Source organism: Pezoporus flaviventris, unplaced genomic scaffold (genome assembly GCF_033815535.1).
Source record: "Pezoporus flaviventris isolate CSIRO_AGI_PZ_B2104156 unplaced genomic scaffold, CSIRO_AGI_Pfla_v1 ptg000007l, whole genome shotgun sequence".
Classification (NCBI taxonomy): Eukaryota; Metazoa; Chordata; class Aves; order Psittaciformes; family Psittacidae; genus Pezoporus; species Pezoporus flaviventris.
In genome coordinates, this window is record NW_026892555.1 from 42,249,467 (window position 1) to 42,273,657 (window position 24,191).

General features: G+C 38.7%; 1 long non-coding RNA gene across 1 annotated transcript; it reads left to right on the top strand.

Annotated features, from left to right (window-relative positions):
• Positions 1 to 334: 334 nt before the first annotated feature.
• Positions 335 to 23,812, top strand: LOC133266360 (uncharacterized). The gene is made up of 3 exons (XR_009742341.1): positions 335 to 444; positions 1,287 to 1,456; positions 22,086 to 23,812. It is a non-coding gene; the product is annotated as an uncharacterized LOC133266360 (long non-coding RNA).
• The last annotated feature ends 379 nt before the right edge of the window (positions 23,813 to 24,191 follow it).

Below are 24,191 nucleotides of genomic sequence, written 5' to 3' on the forward strand. Positions count from 1 at the left end.
GGCCAGCACATCCATCAACCTGCCGAGCGGCCCGACAGGCTGGAGCCGCGGCTGCTCCCTCTCTCCCCGTGTCAGCCGTGATCCAGCCCAACTGCGCCGAGGCGGCGCGGCACGGCTAGGCGAGCTCTGGTCAGCGTGAGCCATCGCGCCGGCAAGCTCGGCCACGGCCAGCTGTGCACCCCGGATTCCCTGCGTGGCTCAGCACCCCGGCTCTGCGTGGCCTAAGTGATCCGGAGTCTAATCCCCTTTCAATCCAGATTGATTTAACTCTGTCATGTCCACTCGCATTAAAAGCCCTGTTTGGTCTCACATCACCTTTAAATTGGCCTAACACCACCAGCACCAGCAACCCCTGTGTGTGTGAAGGAAGGGCCAGCCCCTTGGGCTTCCCCCAGTACTTCAAACGGGGCAAACCAAGTGCTCTGTTTTCTTCCATTTTATGAGGTAATTTGGGTTAAGTTCTTGGTATTTATTTTTGCAGTCCTGCTGTAATGATGTTGCTCTCCAGCACAGGGCTACTAAATGCTCTTTATCAATGACTTGGTTGGCAGGAGTGCTGCAGCCCGCCCCAGGAGCCGTGGGGTAGCATAGCCCCATTACAGAACTCCCACAGCCGCAGCCTGCACCTCAGCTCTGGGGCACTGGCCTTTGTGGTTGCTGCTAAGGTCATCGCCTTATGAGCCATAGAAAGCCAAAATGCTTGGAGACAAGGATGAATCCCCATTTAAAGGTTGCCCCCTACCCAGCTAATGAGATGTTGGTGCAGGAATGAAGGCACTGGCTTTGCTGTGGTGCCTGATATGCATCAACTGCAACACCTCCTCGTGTCACAGGGCCGTAGCTCACAGCTCACACTCTAAACTTCCTGCACTTTGTCTGCTTAAAGCAAAGCCAGAACACTGCTTTATTGATGGGGGTGGTGAGAATGATTTGTCCAATTTCAAAGCTTTTGCTAGAAGGATTTCAGGACTAAGTTGTGGGTTGTTGGTTTTTTGTTTGTTTGTTTGTTGTTGTTTTTTTGTTTGTTTGGGTGGGGTTTTTTGGGTGTTTTTTTTTAAGAGGCTGATTTAAAAAAGCATTTTCAAAATACATGTAACAGCACTTCCTAAATGTATGCGATTTTCCTAACATGGCAGACCAGCTATATATGTTACAAACCCACCTCTGATATGTTTTCCACATAATTTCCAAATTTTCATTGATCTTTTTGTTTTGTTGGAGCTCACATGTCCTAACATGCCCACATAAATTAATGGATTTGTGTCTTATTATTACTTATTATTCAGTATCAAGGCTGTGATCCTAAAGGAGAAAATACAACAGAACATGAACAACAGTTCTTTCATCTCTAAGAATCCCAATGCATTTTATGAGCTTAGGTCCTGCACTAGGAACACATCAATGCTGAGGAGAACAGTTAACATATTTCAGCTTTAGATACGTCCTGAAGTCAAAGGTACTTAAGCACACAATCAAAATAGGGGAGGGGAGCTTTTCTAAGAATAAACATCAAAATACCCAAAGTGCTTTCTGCAGCCGCTGTTTAAAAGGTATTTCTGTCTTAGAATTATTCCACCATCACCAAAATGTAATGTTGTGGTTTTTCTCTGTATTGGAACAATGAAGTATATAGTGTATCGGGGAAGAAAGTTAAATGGGATTGTGTTTTCAAATGAAATGACAGGAGGGATTTTAGATGGGCAAATACAATTATTCAAAGACAAGTTTTGCCAAGAAAAAAGGAGTAATATCCCTAAACTTAAAGAAATATACAGTACAAGACCTCAGTACAATATTTACCCAGAATAGAGACATTCTAATGATACCATTTTAAGTTCTACATCCATGCAATGCCAGCTCAGGAGAGCTGGTACAGACATAACGATGAATTCATTTTGATGTATGTGTCTTGATATAGCATGACAGTAATAAATATTACCAGGCTAGGAGAAAAGGAGGAAGTACAGGAAATATGATAAATTCACCTCTCAAACCTGAGAGATTTGTACTGAAAGCACTTCTTGAAATATTTTAAGTGTTTTCCAGTAAACCTCAGCCTCTGATTCCAAGCCAGCCCTGTCGTGTTTGGTGTACTAGATCTGACAGGATAATATAACAGAATGATTCCTATTGCCTCCAATACAAAATACAATACACACACTGCAAGAGCTGGCTCTCATGTTTATGAATGAGCATACCTCTGCAGAGTGAGGCTCACCTCCCACACTGATGTTTCTGCACTATTAGCCTAGCATTTTCTTGAATGATCCGTCTGTATTCTAAGGACTGGATTTTCTATTCTCATCATTCATACAAGTGGAGAAGCTACAGCTATTAGTATCCAATTAAAAAGTGATCTTCATTGCAGTCAGCAAGGGCAACTGTTTCTGCAGCAAAGCAGGTGGAAAACCAGTGGCAAAATGGGATTTCAAGTGATGGTGTTCCAGTTTGTAGTGTAGCTGCTGCATTCTTAAGAAATAACATCAGGCTTTTGCTGGTGTCTGGAAAACATCATCTGCTGTGCAGGTACTCTCTCTGTCAGCTGTTGCAGGACAAAGGACAATAGGGAAAGATTACATATGATGTGTCACGATGAAAGACTACTGTTGCATCAGATTTTTACACTGGCAGCACTACATAATGTCAGAAAACACAGTGAAAAAAGGAAACAAAAACCAGCTCGAAAATGTGAAAGCATAAAACTATATTCATCAATGCAGCATTCTCACCAATGCAGCAAATCTGCTAAAGTTTATAGAAAGACTAAAGAAATATACACCAGGTAAATTAATACTGCTTCCCCTCTCAGAGGTGACAATACATGTGACAACTTTGTTAAATCATTTGTTGGTGATTAAAAGAAAGTCAAAACCCTATTAAAAGAGAAGCACGTTTTTCTCAGAAAACCTCTTCAAAAACTTTTGTGAAATTGCTGGCTTAAAGTGAACCTATTAAAGGATGAGTATAGGCAAGTCGTGAAAAATATGTAGGGATTAAAAATGCTTTACCAAAATGCCAACAGTCACACAGCAGTATTTATGCTAGGTGTATTAAATGACACAGATTAAAAAGGCTTCTGCTAGTCAGATAAAGTCAAATTGCAATTGAAACCAAGCCAGACTCCTAGATCCAGATACGCACTAGCTTAGATATTTATGGAAACCAAATCCAAATGTAACATCGTTTCATAGCTAACAAAAGAATAACAAGTAGCTGTTGCTAGTTACTGCACCTGTCATAAATTATTGATTGTGAAGCAGCCTTGCCAACTCTCATGGTTGTCCTATGCTAGGCTCTTACAGTAATCAGTATTTTCATTGAAGTGTTAGTTTCTGAAGCCCTATGAATATATACAAATCTCACCTTTCTCTCTATATTCTTTTAGCATGTCCTAACGAATTCTAACAATAATGTACCATATATTTGCTATACAGAAGAGGAAACTCAGGGCCTTGTCTTACTTCCTTTAAATTCTACAGAGAAACTTTGGGTTTATTTTCGTTAAACTTTTGGCACAATACCTGGGCCTGCAACGCAGTGTGTCTTACGTAAGGGCACACAACCCAAACTGACTGAGATAGTGCATCCTGATAAGATGTTATCTATGGAATAAGTGTAGTAGCTGGCTGGGGGAATGCTCCTACCATGTCTGAACTGTGAAGTACTTTTGATTTAAAAAAGCCTGTTCTGCAGCCCCCCAACCCAGGGACTAGAGGAGATCATAAGGACAACTGGAATTAACACCAGACTCTGAATCCAACCTGAACTGACACTTTTTAATCTTTAGTAGATAAGTGCTCCTTTGTATAAATTAAGTACACGATAAAGTACACCTGGCCACATAGAAGAAATCTACAAATATTGGTCCACTGCTTCCACGTCCATTTAGTAAAGCAGAAATGAGCCCATTGTAGCAGGAGATTGCCATAGGATCCATATCTCCAGCTCTGCAAATGAACATGCCTTGATGTTTAATTTTCCGTGAGTTCCCCTGCATTTAGGTACCAGCAGGAGACCATTATACTGTGACAGCACTCAGTTCTGATGACATTATCTTAAACTTTTCCCACTTGTCTCTCCTCACCCCTGTTGTGCTGCCATCATCTATTAACATTCCACTGACAACAATGAAAGATGTTGGAGCAGAGCATGTTAATGCAGTAGCCAAGCTAGTGTGCTTTCACCTGGACATACACAAGCGTTTGGCAGTAGCTATATAGTTAATTAGCTGGATGACACTGTGCCAATTCCTCACAAGGCTCCTCTGAGGTGTTTTGCGTTTCTAATTCCTGGATTCATAGATTTTTATGGCCAGAAGAAATCATTAGATCTTCAGGCTTCCCCTTCTCTACTATAAAGGCCATACAATTGCATTCACTTACTCCTGTTGTTAACCCAATTACTTGTGTTTCACTGTCTTCCAAAAAAGACATCCAAAGACTTAAAAGGATGGCAAACCCGCTTCTCCCTTGGAAGTTTATCCCAACAGCTAATCACCCTAAGTATTGCAGAGCTAATATAGGCTTGGGACTAATAAAGCTTAGTTCCCTATGGATTCGTGTTTCATGGTTGATTGACTTCAATGCCTAATAAGCTGTGAGCTCTGATTAAAGTTTCTTCCCATATACGGAGCATTTTTCAGGTCTTCCTCCAACTCCTCGTGGATCTCCTGTGTCTTACAGATGTGACAACTCACATTATAGCCCTGACAGTACCTCAGATTATTATAGATCTCTGTCAGGACTTTTCTATGAGAGTTTTCACCTATTTTTGACCACATACTTTCATGAAACCTGTAGAAACATAATTGCTTTTCAGACCAACCCCCCACCAGCCAAGAGTGGCTGCAGAGAAACAAGTTATTGGAGGCAGCTGTACAAGTACATGCATGCACACATATACACAGCATGGTTACTTACATCTTTTTTTTTTTTTTTCTAATTATGCCTTATTTATTTGCATTTGTTGCTCTTTTCCTCACTATGTCTTTCTTTTCTTCCTCAGTATGACTTTCATCTCCAAATAGGAGTGCCTCTTAGCACACAGCATTTGCTGTGTACTGAAGACATTAATGTACTCAGTATTGGTTTTAATATGATGAACAATTTGAGTTACTTCTCTTTCTTACCCTACTGTATTTTTTCTCCAGGTTGGAATAATTTTTATTTCTCTTTTCTGTAGTATTGCCAATTTTTCCTAATGCAGACATTATGACGTGAAGTATGACCAACTGTTTTTCCATATTTTTTCCAAGTACATTATCTGATCCAATTAAAAAAATACATGCCTTCCTACAAAATTTTCTTGTATCCTTAGACCACCATAGTTACAACAACACTGCTAAGAGACAGGAACAGTATGCAGTATTTTCAGTGTTAATCTCCCCAGTGTCAGATAGAGGCAAAAACACCTCCTTATGCTACTCACAACTCCCCTTCTTATATATCAAAGGACCACATCAGTCTTTTCCCAGAACATCTTACTGGGAACTCATGTTGAGTGACTTGTCTTCTTTGACCTCTAAATCCTTTCCAGAGCTTTCTAAGGCACAGTCTTTCTATTGTTCAGAGAGAAACTGCTAATGTTCCCAAAAATACTATACATATTACACTAGAAGAAAGGTTTGTGGCAAACAATTATTTTGGATGGAAAAACAGTCCATAGCCATGTTTTCCAAAAGCAATGTAAGAAATACCCACCAGAAAAAAAATTAAAAATAAGGAGACTGAACATACTATACTAATCTTAATATGTTAAAATTCTGCTTTGATATTGTTGGAGAGATGGAAAAAGTAGAAATGGGACTTTGCATGCCAACTTTAATGATTTATTTTTTGGAGAGAGGGACAGAAAAAATATGTTGCAAAGTCCTGTAATTTCCCCTCTTATTTCCCATATTTTAGACAGGGTTTTTTCAGTAGTGCTGATAAACAAGCTGTATGTGTTTGAAGTTAGTGAACCAAAATTGTGTGAACTGAAATTAGAGCCCATTTTGAAAATAGCAGGCTTGTCTTGCTTGTACCTTGACTTTGTTTTCAGTAATCATGTTCGTAAAAATGAATTTGCATCTTGTGGAGATATTGAAAGACAGATTAGCAGCTTTGGCAGTCTCAGAGAAAAGCAGATCTATAACCACTGAAAATGTGTTTAAATACCTTTTTTATTGTTTTGCATATTGCTTTTCACTAAATTATCTATTCCAGAGTTCTTTTTGCTAATCAGTTCTGTCCTACCTAATCACTGTCAGTTTTGCTAATTAAGAAATAAATGTCAGCTGTTTGATGCTATACTCTTTCGCATCTATAATGAAATCCAATAAAGACTGAGGAGAAAACTAATAATTTTCCTGTGGGAAAACAACACTAAGTTTCACTGGGTCATTTAACAAGAAAATAAAACTAAGCAATGCTCATTTTGGTGATCACATACCAGTTCCTGAGACAACTATTCTGCTTGTGGACCAGCTTCTTGAAGGGCTTTCTGTCTCCAGAAAACTACTGAGAATGCTCAGCTCTCCTCAGATAAGAAGGGACTTGCTATGCCAAATCCTAAATCTGAGGAAACTTTTCAGGTAGAAACTTCTGAGCAGGCATATACATTTAGATGGCTTTTAGAGACAGTCTTGTCTGTCTCTTGTACCATACCATTGATCAAAGACGTAGCGAGGTAAAAAACCAAAATAATAAGATGAAAGACAAGAAAAGTTGTAGAAAGGGGGTGTTGATCAAATAGCTTTTGACTGAAGCTTGCAGATGGGAATAAATTTTAAATTTAATCTTTATTACGGTAGCAGTAATACAGCAGTAGTACTATGCACTAAAGATTTGATTTTTCCTTTATACCTTGTCTAAGAATATACAAATTACCTTCAAAGAAAATGAGAAGCAAGCCTTTTAATTGAGAAATTAATGGGTATTCTCTGTCCTGATGGTTCTAGCTCAATTTAATGGCTGCAGAGATCTGACTCTGCAAATACTAATGCACAGAAATTGCTTACCTGCATCAAGTTATTTTCATGATCAGAACCCAATAATGGCTCATTTGTACAGCTGTTAATATTAAACAACAAACCCAATAAAAGATGTTAGAAAAAGCCTTAGCTGAACCTAAGGCAGTACATAAATCTGCTGAGACTTCAAAAACAGCACTCACTGCATCCATGGAGGAAGAAAGCCAAGGGAGGCAAACTAGGCTTCTAACTGTGGAAGTTAATTAGCCCTATTTTTAGCTAGAAGGAGATTTCTTTTTCTTTGTAATATTCACCCAGGTTTTAAGTTGCAATGATTTAATATTACAGACAAAAAAAAAAATAAATTATGTACTGGAAAATTTGGTTTGAGGCCTTAAAGTAAAGAAAAATGAACAAAAAAGACTAGATAAAATACTAAGTCAGCCTTAAAGATGCACCCATATGCCCCTTCCAGGCATACTTACTTAAAAATATATTTCTCATGAGATTATAAACAAAGATGGATTAATTAGTAAGAGATAATTCTCATGCATTGCACAATGCATTCATCTCCCTCAGCTCAGCACATTTTACTGGATGATAATGTCAACAGCATAGGTTCTTACTGGTCAAAATTACATATGCATGATGCCTCTTAATTTTAAGACTACAATCTTAAGGGTTTGAATCTGTATCAGGGCATAGGAGACATGATACTTCTAACATAATTTCTAACATGGGTTCATTCCTGATCTGAACACTTTTTAGTTCAAATTATCGATAAGGAACATGGGAGGATTTGCTTTTGATTTTTTCAGCTTTGGGCACAAGCCCATTGGAAGTGTCATCAATGAAAGCTGCAGGTGCATATCTGCTCTGAAGATGATAGCCTAGAAGAAAAGCTATGACCTGTCTGAAGTCTATATGATGTGAGAATTATAGGAAGGCTTCTTAGCATTAAAGAAGGAAAGTTCTGGTACAATGTTCTGATGGGAAAAGCAAAAATATTAACATATATTTTAGCTAGATTGGTTCATGAAAATGCTCTGTGGTGTGGCTGTTTATGACAGCAGAAGACTGCTACCCTAGAGGTTTCTTCCAGCCTTATATTCTTGTATTCATTGGAAAACACCTGTTTACGTCATTGTACTTGAGAGCTCTTCATGTGTTCTGAATTTGACTGGAAATCTAGCTCTGCAGATACTGAGGTAACATTTGAAAATACAGCTTTTAATTCTTCTGCTTCTTTAATCGTTAAATAGGTACACCAGTTACACCAGGTACACTAGGTGATAGATTTATACGTACATAGAATCATAGAATAGTTAGGGTTGGAAAGGACCTTAAGATCATCTAGTTCCACCCCCCTGCAAAAAAATCAGTGATATGGACAGAAAAATGCCATGTTGCTTAGCAGTGCCTAGACACAGTGACATTTGAACACAAAACACACAGCAAGGAGACAGTCATAGCACTGAACAGAAATCACTGGCAATCTTTAGCTGTTATTGTCAGCTCCAAGGAAATTAAGGATAAGTATCTTTATCATTAAGCAATAAAGCTTTAAGGCAGAAGAATATGCTTGTGAATACCATCTCTCTAACCATCCCTGATAAATTGCCTTTTCCCACTCCTGTTCTCCACCCATCCTTTCCTTTTTTTAAGTGACTACACCCTTTCACCTGCTTCACCCTCACCCCTTGCCAGCTTCAGTGCTTAGAGCAATCCAGAGAGCCCTGCCAGCAAACCTCCAGCTCTGCTGCACTGCTCCACCTCCTATCTGCTGCTCCATGTCTGAAGAGACAGGGATTGGCAAGGGGGTAGGTGAAACACTCTGAGAAGACAGAGTGAAGTAGCAGGTTCCCAGCTGGCAGCAGACAGAATAGGACTTTTCTCCCACGAGACCTGAGTAACCCATAGCTAGATGGAGTTGCCCTCCAGTCACTATTCATTTCCAGAGAACATCAAAGGTCTAGCATGCTGTTATGCACTGCTTCTTCAAAAAAGTGAGATGCTATTGAAATACCTGGTAAATACACAGCATTTTCATGATATGATTGCCAATGAGGTAGCATTCAATAATAATAAAAAAGCTCTGAGGCATTCTGAGAAAAGAAATATGTGACTAAGAATCCTTTTGTAATATAATGCAAACCCCTCAATAATATGTTAATGGAATTTATTTAATTAATTAATAGAAGTTAATGAACATTTAAACATATTGTGCCTTTGGCTACCAAAGGGAAATATTCTGGTCAATGAATGCAATCAAATTACTTAAGAAACTGAAAAGATTTTTTTTAAAGCAAGCATGAAAGCTTATTTACAAAAAAAATAATGCCTGAGATATGAAGAATAAGTATCTTGTATGTGTGCTGTTTGTGTCTGAGGTCACCTTCATTTAGAAGCTCGCTGGTTCATTGTATTTACAAATGAACATCTTTTCATTAACACTCATACTTGTGGATGTAAATAATTGCATTGTATAGCCAGAGAGGATTCTGGCTCCAGATCAAAACAGGGTACATACAAGACATCCCTGAGATAATAGCAACTAAGTACAACACTATACACAACATACAAGATGATAGCAACAACCTTACACAAGATTTCACAGAAAGTCACATTCACCTAAATTTGCTAGTGCACTAAAACACGACGAGAATTTTTCCCATGATCTTGAATTAGAAATTCACAGATATTTTTCCAGGTTTTATTTTCCAATCAAATTATTAGAAAACAGCATCAAGAAGTTACTGTATGTGAAGGAAACCATAGTGACTATGGGTCTCATCAGAAAAGTCTATCAACGGCATCAGTTTTGTTAGAAATTTAAGATAGGACAAACCTCCTAGCCTTTTGCTTGGAGCAGCTAGTCATCCCAGCCAAAATCATAAAACTTTCTGTAATGCCAAGTTACATGAAGAAAAATGAGATATGAATCATGTTTATGTAACTTTTATTTTAAGATAGCAATAACTTCTTTGCGCTCTTTGGCAGCCTAGGGCTGCTTACAAGTTACACCTGTAAATTTCATTAGGTTAATAAGATTATACCTACTCATTAACCCTCAGCGTATTAACGGCTAATTATGTGTTTTAGTTTTTAAAAGTGGATGTCCCCATGCAGGTTGTGGGGGCTATGGGAGGAGAGGGTATGACCCAATTAGGGAGAAAAAGTTTAAGTGTGTGAAATTAAAAGGTAAGGCTGTATCTACAAAGGGTTCTTAGAGGTTAAATATTTCGGGTTAGGAGGACATTCATTCTAGTGTATTCAGATTAAATGAATGTGCAGGTGGAATAAAGACAAAGCGCTGATATTGTAACATGCAGCAGCCATTCACTTTAAAGATGCTTCTGATATCACAGTGAATTTCTTTAGTGGCTGTTTACTCCTTCCTCTAGAGAACTCATAAGTGCCCTATAGCATGTAAAAGCACAAAATGTACAAAAAATCTATTTCCAGCTTGCCCTCTTAGACAATACTAAATGCAGGTCATTCTAACTGGAACTAGGCAAAATTTGCAGGTACAGCTCATTTTCAGAATGTTAAAATATGCCATGTAATTTGTAGTCATTTTACCCAGTGATTTTGTGTTGGTGATCTTTAAGGTCCCTTCTAACCCTAACCATTCTATGAATATAAGGATATTTAAAATATTTCACGTATCAATGCTATTTAACAATTTAAATCTTAGCACTGTTTCAGTGTGAAGCGTTTTGATCCCTGTATTAAAGAAAACTTTATTTTGAAATTCTCTTGAAGTTATATTTCAAATAGTAAAAAATTTTCCTCAAAAATCTTCTCTGACCCCTTTTTATTTGTGTTTTTGAAACTGCTAGCAAGCCAAATAACCCATCCTTCACAAAGTCCTTTCTCTTAAACACAGAACTTCTCAGACAGGGCTTAGCCTGATGAACCCCATGTAATCACTACCACCAAAGTACAGTTATGGTGTCATGCAAAAGATAATGTCACTGAGTCTCTAGGTATGAGAAAGATGATTTGTTTGACTTGATTTTTTTTCCTCATAGCACTGAGAAATCCCTTCAGGCAAAATCTTTTTTTCTTTTTTTTTTTCCCCTTTGTTTTAATTTTTCCTTAAGCAAAAAGGAGTGGGACTCATCTGTTAGGTGTGTGAGACTTTGCAGGTCTGGTTTTACAATACACCATTTAGTCTTTGGTGAGGCTTGTTAAACCCTGAAAGTCATGCATTGACTGAGTGACGCCACCCTGAGGTTGATTCCCAAGGGAAAATAAAGACTTGGTGCTGTCTTTGAATCGTTAGGGTGACCAAGAACACCTTCTAGCAAGTGATAGCATACCAAACCTTGGCAAGCTGCATAATAGCATTAAACCCAGTGATCTAATTATTCACCTCTAATATAAAGGGCAGGGTTCCATGGGAAATCAAGAGCAGTGCTGAGAAATACACCCAGTAAATACATTTCACAATACAAATGGAAGCAGTTTGTCAAGACTCTAACCTGGGAAAATTAACTTATGAAGCTGTCCTATGCATCCACTGTGCCCAATTCAGAATAATTTCACATTTATGCAGAGAAAATGTTTAAAGCTTTAAATTATCAGCTTTAAACACCTTGTTTAAAACACCACTTTAATTTGTTGTGGTTCAGAGGCCTTTAACTTTTTATTAATCATGGAGATACATAATATAAATATACAAATAAATACAGCATAGGAATTTAAACTAAACCCTACTGATCTGTGAACATAAGAGAAAGTCACAGGTAGAAAAGTAATATCTTATATATGCCAATGAGAAAGTCAGCAGCACTCAAGATGGTATATAAGACCTTTCTCCGAAGTTATACTTCATTTTTATGATTGCTTTTCATTTTTTATCCTGTATAACCTAGTGTGTTGCCATGAACCAAATTTTTGCTGTGTAAAGGTACAAATTTCCAAACATATCCTAAATATACACTGAAAATATCTGCATGCTCATTCATTTGTTCACCTAAAACCTTGGATTTTTTTGCAAAGTGATAGCTACACATGCCAAAGATGTGACTGTTTTATACCCTCTGTACACCGAAAAATAGATTTTTCTGCAAGTATATTTCAAACTGTGGAATATTTGAATTGTAGCCCTAGTAATTACCTGAGCAGTCTACTGGGAATGTGCATATTAGAACAAGTTGTAAAATAATCTCCTCCAAATAGCTATTAAAAACAAAATTACAGGTCCTGGGCCAGATCCTCAGCTGCTACAAATTGGTGGCTGTTACAAGTGTCTTTGACTTCATGTGCGCAAAGTTTGAGCTCCAAGAGAAATTTTATGGTAAAAGGACAAATTACTGAAAAATGAGGTTCAGAGTAGAAACACAGGTGGTATTCACACCATTTCTTTCAAGTTCCTTTAGGCATTTAGCTTGGCTTCTCTGAATCATGCCTGCCTTCTCTTCATTGGCAGTATGAGGAATCTGGGTTCCTCCAAATGCTACCTCTACAAATGACTGAAGTAGTATCAGCCAGACAATGTAAATGCCCTGAATACTAAAAAAAAAAATCATGTCTTCTGTCAATATAAGTGAATTGCTAGAGAGACTCTGCAAAAAAAAAAAAAAATTATCAAGCCATTTCATTTTATAGGTTGTGGCTATATGCAAAGGCAAATCAATTGTTGCACCAATTTTCTGCATCACTTTTGAATTTCTCTGGGATTCTCTTAATTAAAAGGTGTTTTGAATGATGCCTCGCTGCCTATAATAAGAAAGATTTTTATTTTCTTCTAATGATGGCCTAAATGTTGTGTAGTAGCCAACTGACTAACCCAGGGAAATCCCAATCTTTCAGCTCCATTGTATAATTTATACAATATGTTCAACACTTTCCCACATAATAAACGTGGGAATCCCTTACAACCAGTCCAAGGTCTGAGGTTTTTTGTATGAATCATGTTCGCTGCATCCTGGCTTTACCACACCCCCAGCTACTTCTGCTGGGAGCCAAAGAGTTACTGCAATCACCACTGCTAGGAGATACCATGTGCAAAGGCATTATCTGACAGTAGTTGCAATGAAGATGAGAGCCAGAGTCTGATAACTTTATCTCAAGGTTACCTGGGAAAGAGTCCTCTAGGTGTATTTAAAAGAGTAATTTTAAATAATGAATATATTAAGAGATATTATCATTCAAATATTACTTCTTGCTATGACAAATCTTTAATGTAACCCTTAGCCAGGTTCTGTTTATTTAAGGTGATGCTCATTTGAATAGTTTGGGAAAGAGGTGCTTTCACTGTACCTGTTATTCAATTTGACAGCTCTTTGCAACACAGGAGAGTCATGTTTGAACTTGTACAGAGAAATGTCATTGTCTTGTCTTTAGAAAAGATATTCAAGATACTTCACATAATGTTCACATGCATTTAGCCTTCCTGACTGGCAAATTTACTGTCTGGCAGAAAATTTTATGTAGAGCAGGGCAGATGACAACAGGTTGCCCCACTATTAATGCGATACTGCTAATTTTAATCAGCCCTCAAAAACTAGTGTACCTTTTGAATTATGCTCAGTGCAAGAAATTGGACCAGAAAGTTGTCTGGAACATAGATGTCTTCACTATGTATTTATTCCTGCTGCTTAGAGCCCTCATAGATGGTAAAGCATATCATAGGGATAAACTTACTTTTCTCTGTCATATGTGTTTCACTTCTTCTATTTTGTATTGTCAGGTGAATCCCAGCTCCACCTATTGCAATCAGGAAACAAGAATTTGTAAGGTTTTAGGCACTCAGTCAGCTCAAATCTGAGCACCTGACTTAGACTTCTGCTCTGAATCATCCTCTAGATACACACCTGTCTGTTGACTCCAGAGGGAACCAAATCAAAAGACTCGTCAGGTTAGCTGCAGAAGTCAGAATCCAGATTCTGAATGTCAAAAGAAGCCACACACTGTTATGGAGAAATAAAAATATAACAACAAAAAAAAAATAAGAGCAGAAAAGGATCTGTGCTACATTTTTAAGAGCAAGGTTTTAGAACATTTCCATCTCATTAAAGCTAGTTTTTGAAGGGGTAGGAGGAATTCATAAAAGAAATTGCTTTTACACTATTATGCAAAGTTGCACTAGCCACAGTCCAGAGCCACTTGTTCTGTTGAGTACTGGGAGTTTGCACTGGCTTCATTTATTGTAAGAAGCAAGGGGCTCAGAAATACAGATCTTGAGTTTGGTTCTTATCTGCATCACTGATTCAGTTTGTGATATTAAGCAAGTCATGTAAGTGGTGTCAGCTAGGCATCCCAGATCTTCCCACATCACAGAAATGCTCTTTGGCTGAGTTAATTTATGCTTATGAAGCACTTAAACTTTTTGTAAAAAGTCAGTGTAGTGGTATGAAAAGGAGTTTCTCTTGGGTTCCAGAGGAGCTGGGATCCGTAACACTGTGGCAATCAATCAGTGGTATTACAGAGTGAGAGCACTGTGCCTCCCTGAAAGACAAGCATACACAAAAGTTAAGAAATTGTTTATTGCAGCCGTAATAGGAAACTTTTGTATATAATTTCCCTTCTTACTGAGAGGCCCTCTAACATCTGTCAGGCCAGGCCTAGCACTTAGCATACAGATCTGAGGAGAGAAACACATGCCCCATTTCCTGATAGCAGCTCACCCGCCACTGCTGCCAGACTCAGTGACCACGCATAAGACATCAAGCTCAGTTTCACCAGTGTACGCTTAGACTTCATGGATCAAATCCAAATCTGCACAGGTGTAAATGTGAGCCACACAATCTGTTCAATGCCTTTAATGAAATTTCAGCTCTGGTTGCATGGCACTCTCTTCATTTTAACTACATTCAAGAAGCCATAAGGACTGAAGCCAAAAGCTGGTCACCTTCCGTTCCTTGCTTCTTTGAGGCAAAAAGTATTTTGATCAGCAGCTCTGAATATCATTCCCCCACCTGCCCATTCACCCCACCCACCCACCCATTCAGACAGTGCCAGTAAGGTCAAACAGCAGTGACCGCAATATTGAGGATTGTTCAGAGGAAAGGTGATTAAGGGGATCCACACTTTTCTTACAGATTCCTGATTTGAGTCAAAATCTGTGCAAGCTCTGCAATAGAAAAACTGCTGCATTATCCCCAACACCAACAAACCACTCTTCTTTCTTGTATTTATTCATAATTCCTGTTCACTGAGTTGTTCTCCTCTCCTGGGTTTATACACCTGTGCTCCTCTCCGCTCTTACCCGTAAACTCATAACCTTTGGGCATCTGGTAATGTCTAATGCTGCCAAGTTTTCCTGTGAGAGCAAGCAAGCTCAGAATGCAACAGTGACAGTAATCACTGTAACAGACAATTTCAAATATTATAACTCCCTTTTACACAACAGGGACAATTTTCCCAGCCTAAAAAAGAAAATTAAAAAAATAAAAAAATAAAAAATAAAAAAAAAATAAAAAAAGAACTGAAAAAGCTTAGAACTGTCTAAAAATATGTATTTTAAGCCAATCAGGAAGGCTATTCAATGGTTTTAATTTTTATTCTTTACATCTACAGACACCTACTCATGTTCACACATCTATACTTCAGAATATTTTATCACCTCAGTGATAACTTATAATTTTTTAAGACATGCAATGCAAGATATTGCAATTGATTGCAGTCTATTTCTATCACCCAAAGACTTTGGAAACATAAGCAATGTGGTGTTTCTTATCTGCTGTATTTCCTTCTCTTTCTGTATTACAATACATTTTGCACCCTGACAGAGGATTAATCACCTGATGGGAATACCACAGACTGCAGAGATCTGCTGGGAAATATATTTCTGAATGACTTCACACTAGTCAGAAGTTCATGATGTCTATGATTTATTGTCTCTGGTGAATTTCTCATTGCTGTTGAGAATTTAAACTAGTTCAGCTGCTTCTAGTGATGAGGCACAGAATGCAAATACAAGGCCACAGTAATGTCTGTGAAGCTCAGATTTGGAAAGCAGCTTTTCCAAAATACGCAGGGAAATGATGAATTTAGACCTGAGGAGAAGAGCAGCTTACTTTTCAGCTGTTTCCACATTCCTTTTTGGCTGTGCTGTAGAGCCTTATACATAGCAAAAGGATAGAATTGTGGCCAAAACCTGTACTCCTCCTTCAATTTTCATCACATTTTTACATGGCAAAATACCTCTCAGCATATTTCCATGTAATAAGATATACACATGGAAGAGCAAAACAAAACCAGGACTGCGCTTTGGCATGTTCAGGAGGTACCAACTGGAAACTGAAAAAGAGAGCAGCTCAGGTAACCGACAGATGGGGTTATTTATACCCAGGAGGGTAGAAAGGCTCAGTTGGATCAGTCAAAAGCAAAGGCAGATGGCAACATGATACAAGTTCTACCTTGAATAAGGATTTCAAAGCCCTGATCAGGAGGAGCGAATGTAGTTTGGCTGACATCATTCAATGTTTCAACTCGTTTTTAAAGCAATTTCTATTTCTGAGTATCTTCCTCATTGTTCAGGTTTGATGTTCAGTGCTATGCCTTTCTTTCTGGCCTTGTATATGGTTAATAATTTCTTTGGGATCATGAATAATTAAAAGCAGTGTTTATTCATACAAAATAAGCACTTAACATTTTGCAATCTGTAAATATACTTCAGTGAATATACAACATGGGGGGCAAACAGACTTTAAAGGCTGTCTTCACTCAATGATGTTATAAAAAGACTAAAAATATTCAAGATTCTTACAGTGTTTTAAGCATTAAAAAGTAAAACACATCTGATCATCCAAATGAGCAAAGGTCTGACTCCTGAATGGTTTGCCCCTGTGTAAAGGGGCATAAATCCCTAGTACTCTAATGTGAACTGCAGATGCCAATGCTAAGCAGAAGTACTGGAAAACTAAAGTTATAAGCCAGTCAACCAAGCTAGTGAGTGAAGCAGACATTTCTTCATGGTCATATTTATACAAATGTGAGAGACTGATAAATCTGAGGGCACAACAAAATCAAAGAATCAACCTAACACTTGAACTAAGAGAAAAAGAAACAAGAAAGAAGAGCACACTGGGAGATTGATAGGATAGTCATTCTCTGTCATTCCCCTACAGTCTGGATGTGCCTATCCTCCATTTTGAGAATTTATGTTTTCCTCAGCAATGAAGTAAGGTTTTCTCTCCTTTCAGCTATCACATTCACCTCTTTAAGAAGGCTTACTTTGCCCAAATTCTTTGACAAGGAGTGAGTGAAGTCAAAACCCCACTGAAGTCAGTGGGAAATTTGCCATTCACTATAATGGAGCCAGGATTTCACACAAAGTTTATATCTGTAGAAGACCAGACTGAATCTAGTCCAGTGTTTGTGAAGTGCTTTGAAGTACAGAGTGTTGCAGCACTGGAAGTACCGCTATTATTGTTATTGCTATTGAGTGCATGACAGAGAAGAAAGGTAGAACCCTCAGAGTGAACTGGAAGGAAATACTGATTCTGCAGATCTTTCTCAGAGGTCAGTACATGGCATTTTTCTAAACAGTTTCCTTTAAAAGTGTCTAGTAAAATTCACTTTCAACCTAAGTACTTTCTTGGCATGTTAATCAGAAGCAGATCTTCCTACCACATAGAGCCATGCTGACTGAAAACGTCCTATCTTTTTCTTCTCATACCTTTCCTAGAGTTTTATTATTGCTCTCTAAGGATTAACCAAAATACTCTACAGAGAGCTTAAAATGTTTTCAGAAACACCACAAAAGCTCAAGCGGGAAGGGAGAAACAATGGTTTCCTTTCAGCCTGTCTGCTTTTCCTCTGAACTACAGTGTGGCCTTTGCACTTCATTGGCCCATGGAAACGAGAGCCTGGGATTCAGCAAGTGTTGGCAAAGATGAGCTATTTCACTACTTGTGGCTGTCGTGTATATGTTACCACCAGACAAGACAACAGTTGATCATCAAGGAAAAAAAGCCCTCTCCCATGATCTCATTAACCGGTTTATTCTGCCACAGACTCATTCAAAATTCTTTTCAAGTTACATGGACAACACAGCAGTCAGGAAATGTGTTAGCTGCTACCAAAGGAACTAGCATTAGGGCCTTGGCTGTCATCTCAACCCAGTATCCTCAGATCACAGCCCTTGCAATTCCCCTGAACATCTTGCTCATTAGAAAAGAACGCTCCCCGTAGGGTTCAGACGCCCAGGGACAGATCTTCAACTGGTGCAAACTGTCAGTGCTCCGTTAACCTCAGGCAACCCAAGGTTTTAGGCTGCAGAGGATTTATCAGCAACTCGGCAGCTGTGAGAAGAGCACAGTGTTAGGTCAGAGAGTGAATAGGCCAGCATCTGTGATTCAGCCATTGGCACACTCAGCTCAGCTGAGAATTCCCAACCACAGCCTACAAAAGGGAGTTGTTACATCTTGATTAATTTCAAATTACACTGTCTTCTTTTAGTCTCTACCTTTTTTGGTTATCTCAGTGCACAACAATGGTCCCAGTGGTTGAGATCTGCAGAGTCGAGTTCTTGAATCTGATCTTAATCATGTAGCCTGTGATGGAAACAGTGACAAATTACTGCTATCCATCAATTACAAATAAAGGAAAAACTTGTAGTTTCCTAAATTTAATCCAATTTAACCTAATGCAAACAAAGAGAGTGATATAAAATATGCTATTAAATACTTCACTAAATATTTAGTAGGTATATTTGCCTCTAGAAATGCTATAAACTAGGAATTTTCTGAAAACAGTTTCTCCTTCTTCTGTTCCTGAGTTGAGTGTCATTCACTAACAAGCTATTTGCTTCAGTTGTGCCTTTGAGACATGCCTGCATTTTAATTCTCTGGACACCACACTTAATTCAGGACTGAGATATATATCTTTAAATATGTGAGACAAAGCTAGATTCTCCAGTGCAGGTATCACAATGTAGGTAGGCCTCAGTGTTATATGAAGACACTTTATACAAGTATTTTCATAACATTATCTCATAACTGAGATAACAAGATATCTGTGTAGGAAAAAAATTATGTCTTATTAGTTTCAACTCAGCACTGTATTAATGTACCTATACAATTTCTGAAATGGAGTCTGGAATGGATCTGGTTTGTATATGGACAACTCCTTTTGCAGCAGAAGAGATCACATCTATCTGCATGCAATCATGTCAACACCTCACTTGACACTGGTACAGTTATTTTTCAAGAAGTTTCTTAGTCTCTCAGTACTTTGGAAAATGAGACTGCTTCTTTGTAAGTTGAAATATGGATTTAAATGCCTGACTTTATATAGATAAATTTTAAAACATTGGCAACAGTGAATAAGTATATTAACAAGAGCAAAAGCAAAAATCTTTAAGTATTTGCTATTAATATATAACTTTTTTCCCTATTTAAGGTTACCAGTATAAAATGCTAGGTTTGGATGTAGCATTTCAACCGGTAAAGACATTCTTAAGGGAAGATATGACATGCTTTTCTACCACTCATCACAATCAAACACAACAGCTGCATGTGTTTAAGACAGTTCTTCTCACACATAATTCTTAGTGCTACTTTTCATGGCCTGTGACATAAAAAAGAAGGTAACTGGGCCCACTCTCCTTTCTTAGGAAGAGACAACACTGCACAAATCAGTACTTCCTTCATGCAGCACTACTCTTAAGCATCCGTGTGTAGCTTGAAGAGCACAAAGTGGTTTTTGATTCAAACAGAACAGGCAAGGGGAGAATTTAGAAAATGAGAAAGAGGAACACAGAGGCATGCATCCTTTCTGTGCCCTCAAAACTCACACAGACAGCTTGGGATAGAGAGAGAAAAAAAGGATGGGTAATTTTCAGCCAATAATCTAGTATTTTACCATTGTCTGAAATCAGCAGTAATATCCTTATGGATTTTAGTGGGGCCAGGATTTCACTCTGTTTTCTCCAGACAGAGAAAGTCTAATGTTTTTCTAAATTAACCTCTTACTGGGGCCACTTCTCCCTTTTCTGACATTTGGGGCAGCCAAAGACCTAATTGTGCTAACAGCTCTTTGATGTGCCAGCACTCTACGGCTTCAAGGTCCATCCTGCCTTTGGGGGTCACACCTGTTCGTAGCCCCATGACTGAACATTACCTCTCAACACATCTTCCCTGCCTTCCCTACTGCTGGGAACACACAGACGTCCTCTAAAAATGCATCTCGCCTCCTAAGCAGCTCTGAAGGCCTGTGGTGGGTCGGCTCCAGTGATCAGCTGGAGATTTTGTTTAGAAGGCTTCTTTATGCTGTTTATGTTGCTGTCAAGTCTAGCTCACCACAGACCTAACACTGCCACCTCTTTGTTTACATACCTCCACTCCAGGATGTTATAACCCTCCTCTACTCACACTGCCCAGTGTGTGAGGGTGCACACTCTTTTTTATTTTTATAAAGTTTGTTAACCACATTGCTATAAGATATTCATTCAAATTCCACCCAGATAGACCTCTTGCTGTCGGCATTTAATTATTCTTGCATTCCTATGTAAATAAGAGCGTTAGCCAAAATAGAGCCTATTCTAGAAGATAAGGTCAGGCACATCTTTAGAAGAAAAGGAAGCTTTGGAAAGTTCTGTACTTTTGACAAGAATAACTTTCTGAACGAAGAAAAATATGTCAAAAACCGAGCGTGTTCTGCTGGGGATAAATCACACTGTTGAAAGTCGTACTCTGTCTTTATGTATCTTTCTTAGGAAGATTAAGAGGACTTATTTAATATGTATACATAAAGTATGTCCTTGTAAGACTACAAAGCCTTTTCATATTTCCCTTGAAAAATAATACACACTTAAGATCACTCTTTTTAAAGATTCACAGCTCAGAAAAGATTTCAACCAAGGTTTTCTCCCAAGCTGGATATCAAATTATTTGACAGTCTTCTTCTCAGTTTGGCTCACGTACGTAAACATCTGGAGAAACATTATGTTCTAAGTTTAACCACAGGTTTTATATCATAAGATAAGCATACATTTTACATCCTCATTTAAATCTTAAATACTGAGATCTCATAAATTCATATGGGTCCCCAGCCTTCCACGTATAAATGTCCCTTTCCCTTTCAAATATGTTTAGAAAAATAACATAATCCTTCAAACCAAATTATTACTCTACTGTATTTAGATTGATGGGAATCATAGCAAGCCTTACATGATCTTTTCACAACAAAATGAGTCTTAACTCAGTTGTCAGGTTTTCTGTAAAATCCAATCTGGATTCCTGTGAAAGGTCACTCAGATCCAATGCAGCGGCGCAAGTTTTATTGTACCAGGACATTGTAGTTAACTGCAGATTCCCATCTAACATTCTCAGTAATCACACTGAGAGGTAGAACTGAAATCACACTGAACAGCTACAGAGCTATTTCCATTAAAGTAGCTGCTGAAGTTGAACTCGTGCAACTTTCTGGATGATAAGAAACTGCATCAGCTATTTCAGCTCTTGTTTTGGTCACATTCCATTCAGCTGAACAGGAATTAAGCATCAGTTAACCTGCTGCTGCTCCAAAAATCTATATATAACACAATTCATTGTACTCAAAATGAGACTTGAAATGTTATTTTCTTGTGGCACATCTGTCTGGACAATACAATCACAATTTATCCAAAGGTTGCTATGTTTGTAGTAGTGTCAGAAGTGTCAGAATATTTTTTCTGTAATAGCTTATATGGATCACCCCTGTAATAGTTTATATTGATCACCCAATTTCTTCTTTCTGAGCCAACAGTTGAAAATCAGAGCAGAATTTGCTCACTGCTTTTTACTTGTAGACCTCTGGATACACTAAAAATATTTCACAATTAAGATAATAATGAAGCTTATGCAATTAACTCATTTTATTGCTGAATACTGCCCAACTACTGCAATGTAATTCACGTGCATTGTTTGACCTAAAGGTAACTTTGGCAGTTGAAGCTGAGATGTATTCTCACAGATCTGCCCTGTTATCTAACACTGCTGCTGCATTAGAGAAGTGTAAAAGTGATTTACATATAAATATAAAATCAATTTTATACAAAGCAGTCTGAACAAATGTCTTCCACTATATGGTTTTAAAAAAAAAAAAAAAGACAATTTATTTGGCTGGAAAACCTTTGATAAATAACAGGTCTCATTGACTGCAACATAGAAATACTCTAATGAATTTTTAATAACTTTAGTTGTTTAACTGGATCTTATTACAAAGAAGCTGAAGACACAGAAGCATGATGTTTCCTCCACTGGCACATTTAAGAAATCAGCAGAGGCATGCCAAGAAAACGTTCTGCTTTCAAAACAAGGCTCCAAGACTGAACTCCAGGGAAAAAATAAAAAGTGTTTTGTCATGGTTTCTACAATTAAACTGCTGCTGTTGATTGGAAATCTATATTACCATTTCCTCAAACTGCCTGCACTTTGTTCTGTCCTTAACCTCACCAGTGGTACTATCTGTGACTGGCTGGCAGGTGACACAAACTGATCACATTCGAAAACAAATTAAAGGTCAGAGATCTCTGATTGCACAAAGAGCAAAAGGGAAATTTTATTGTAATACATGTGCCATTTTCCCATGAAGTTAAAACATGATCTTCCAGATGATGCTGTGCTTCACTCATCGCTATCATTGCACAAGTCTACCGACTGCAGAGATCCTTCTGCTCTATTCAACAACCCCGAACTGATTAACAAGATTGAACTGAGAAAGTTCACCTTGAAAATCTTCCTCACGTCCTTCATTCATTAACAACATCCCCACTCTTCTGCAGGTTTTAAATCTCATCCTTACTGCAGTCCTGAGCAATAGAAACCAAGGCACATTAAGACAATAAATCATTACAGACTCCTCAAGCATTCTACTGTTTGTCTGGCAACCAACTCACTGTGCTTTGAGAAGCCTCCCAGCTTGCCTGAAGGCTTTCTTTGCTGGAAAAACCTATGTATTATCATCACCAGCAAAACAATGGAGTTGGCCGCAGGCACAGTGGTAACACAGTGCACAAGCAGAGGGAATAGCCCCATGCAGAGCTCTCAGAGCAGTGATCGTGAGGAGTGTAATACAATGAAGACTGCAGAGCGCTAATGCACATTGGGGTTGCTGTGCCAGTGATCCACTCAACAGGCTGCATCTCCTGGCAAAGTGACAGGATAGTATTAGCGCTGGTCAGAAAGCCAAGCTACTTGCTCAGTTTCCTCATCTCAGAAGAAGAGGAGTAACACAGCAGGGATAGGAAGAGCTTCAAAGCACGCAAAGGCATGAAAATTGTTTCCGCACTAAAAAAAACAGAGCTGCTCCTTCCTGAAAGTCTTTTTCTGAGCACAGTGAAGAAGGTCCCGAAGTTCACCTGCCCATAGATTTCCTTGAATGAGAAATAATATGTAGAAAGTGGGTGTCTTCTTCCCAGAATACACTCCAGAGTGTTTGAGTATGAACCTCATCTTCCCCCACATTTGTTTGTTTTATCCATCTGTTATTGCCCCATATTTGATTATGAATTGAAAGCATTCTCCCAGAGCTGCACTCTGAGCTTTTTAGACTGAAGTGTTTGAATAAGGCTTGTCACTACAGGAAGGATGTAGAGGGCATCACATTCCCCAGCTGCCTCCCATCACCCTTTCCCCCTCCCTGCATCTCAGAGCCAGCAAGCAGCACGGATGCAAACAGGGAGAGCTCTCAGCAGCTGCTACCACTTCCCTGTTTCTCCTGCTGAGATGCTTCCATGCAGGAGATGAAGAGTGGCTCTGTTGCTTGCTTTTAAGTGAGCTGAAGGAGCCTGAGGGCAAACAGAATGGTTCATTTGGCTCTGTCTAAACCTACAGTGGCACATTTGTAAGAGGATGGATTCCCCCATCTTACACTGCTTTTACAAGGAAAAGCAGACAAATATGTGAAAAAGGGGTCATGTAGCTCCCTGATTCTCCCTGCCCCAGTCACAATGCCTGGTTAAAGAAATTGTCCTAATTTTTCCCCCAGATGAGTATCCCAAGGAACTGCGCACAGTCCTACAATGCATTTCTTCTGGAAGGGTTTGCAGAAGTAGGATGTTTTGGCAATACTCTAATGTTGGGAAGTCCCCCCTTTCAGAGGACTTTACAGGAAGGTTCAACTGGGGGTGATATCCACTCATTCTGCACTGGCTGAAATAGCCTGTTGAAATCATGGGCTGAGAAGGAGCTTCCCTGCTCCAAGTGTCCTGCAGAACAAGCTAGAACTTTTCTTGCCCTAGAGCATATATCTCCACCACTACTGGAGTGTGGCAAAAGCCATCACGCTGCACGGCAGCCAGCAA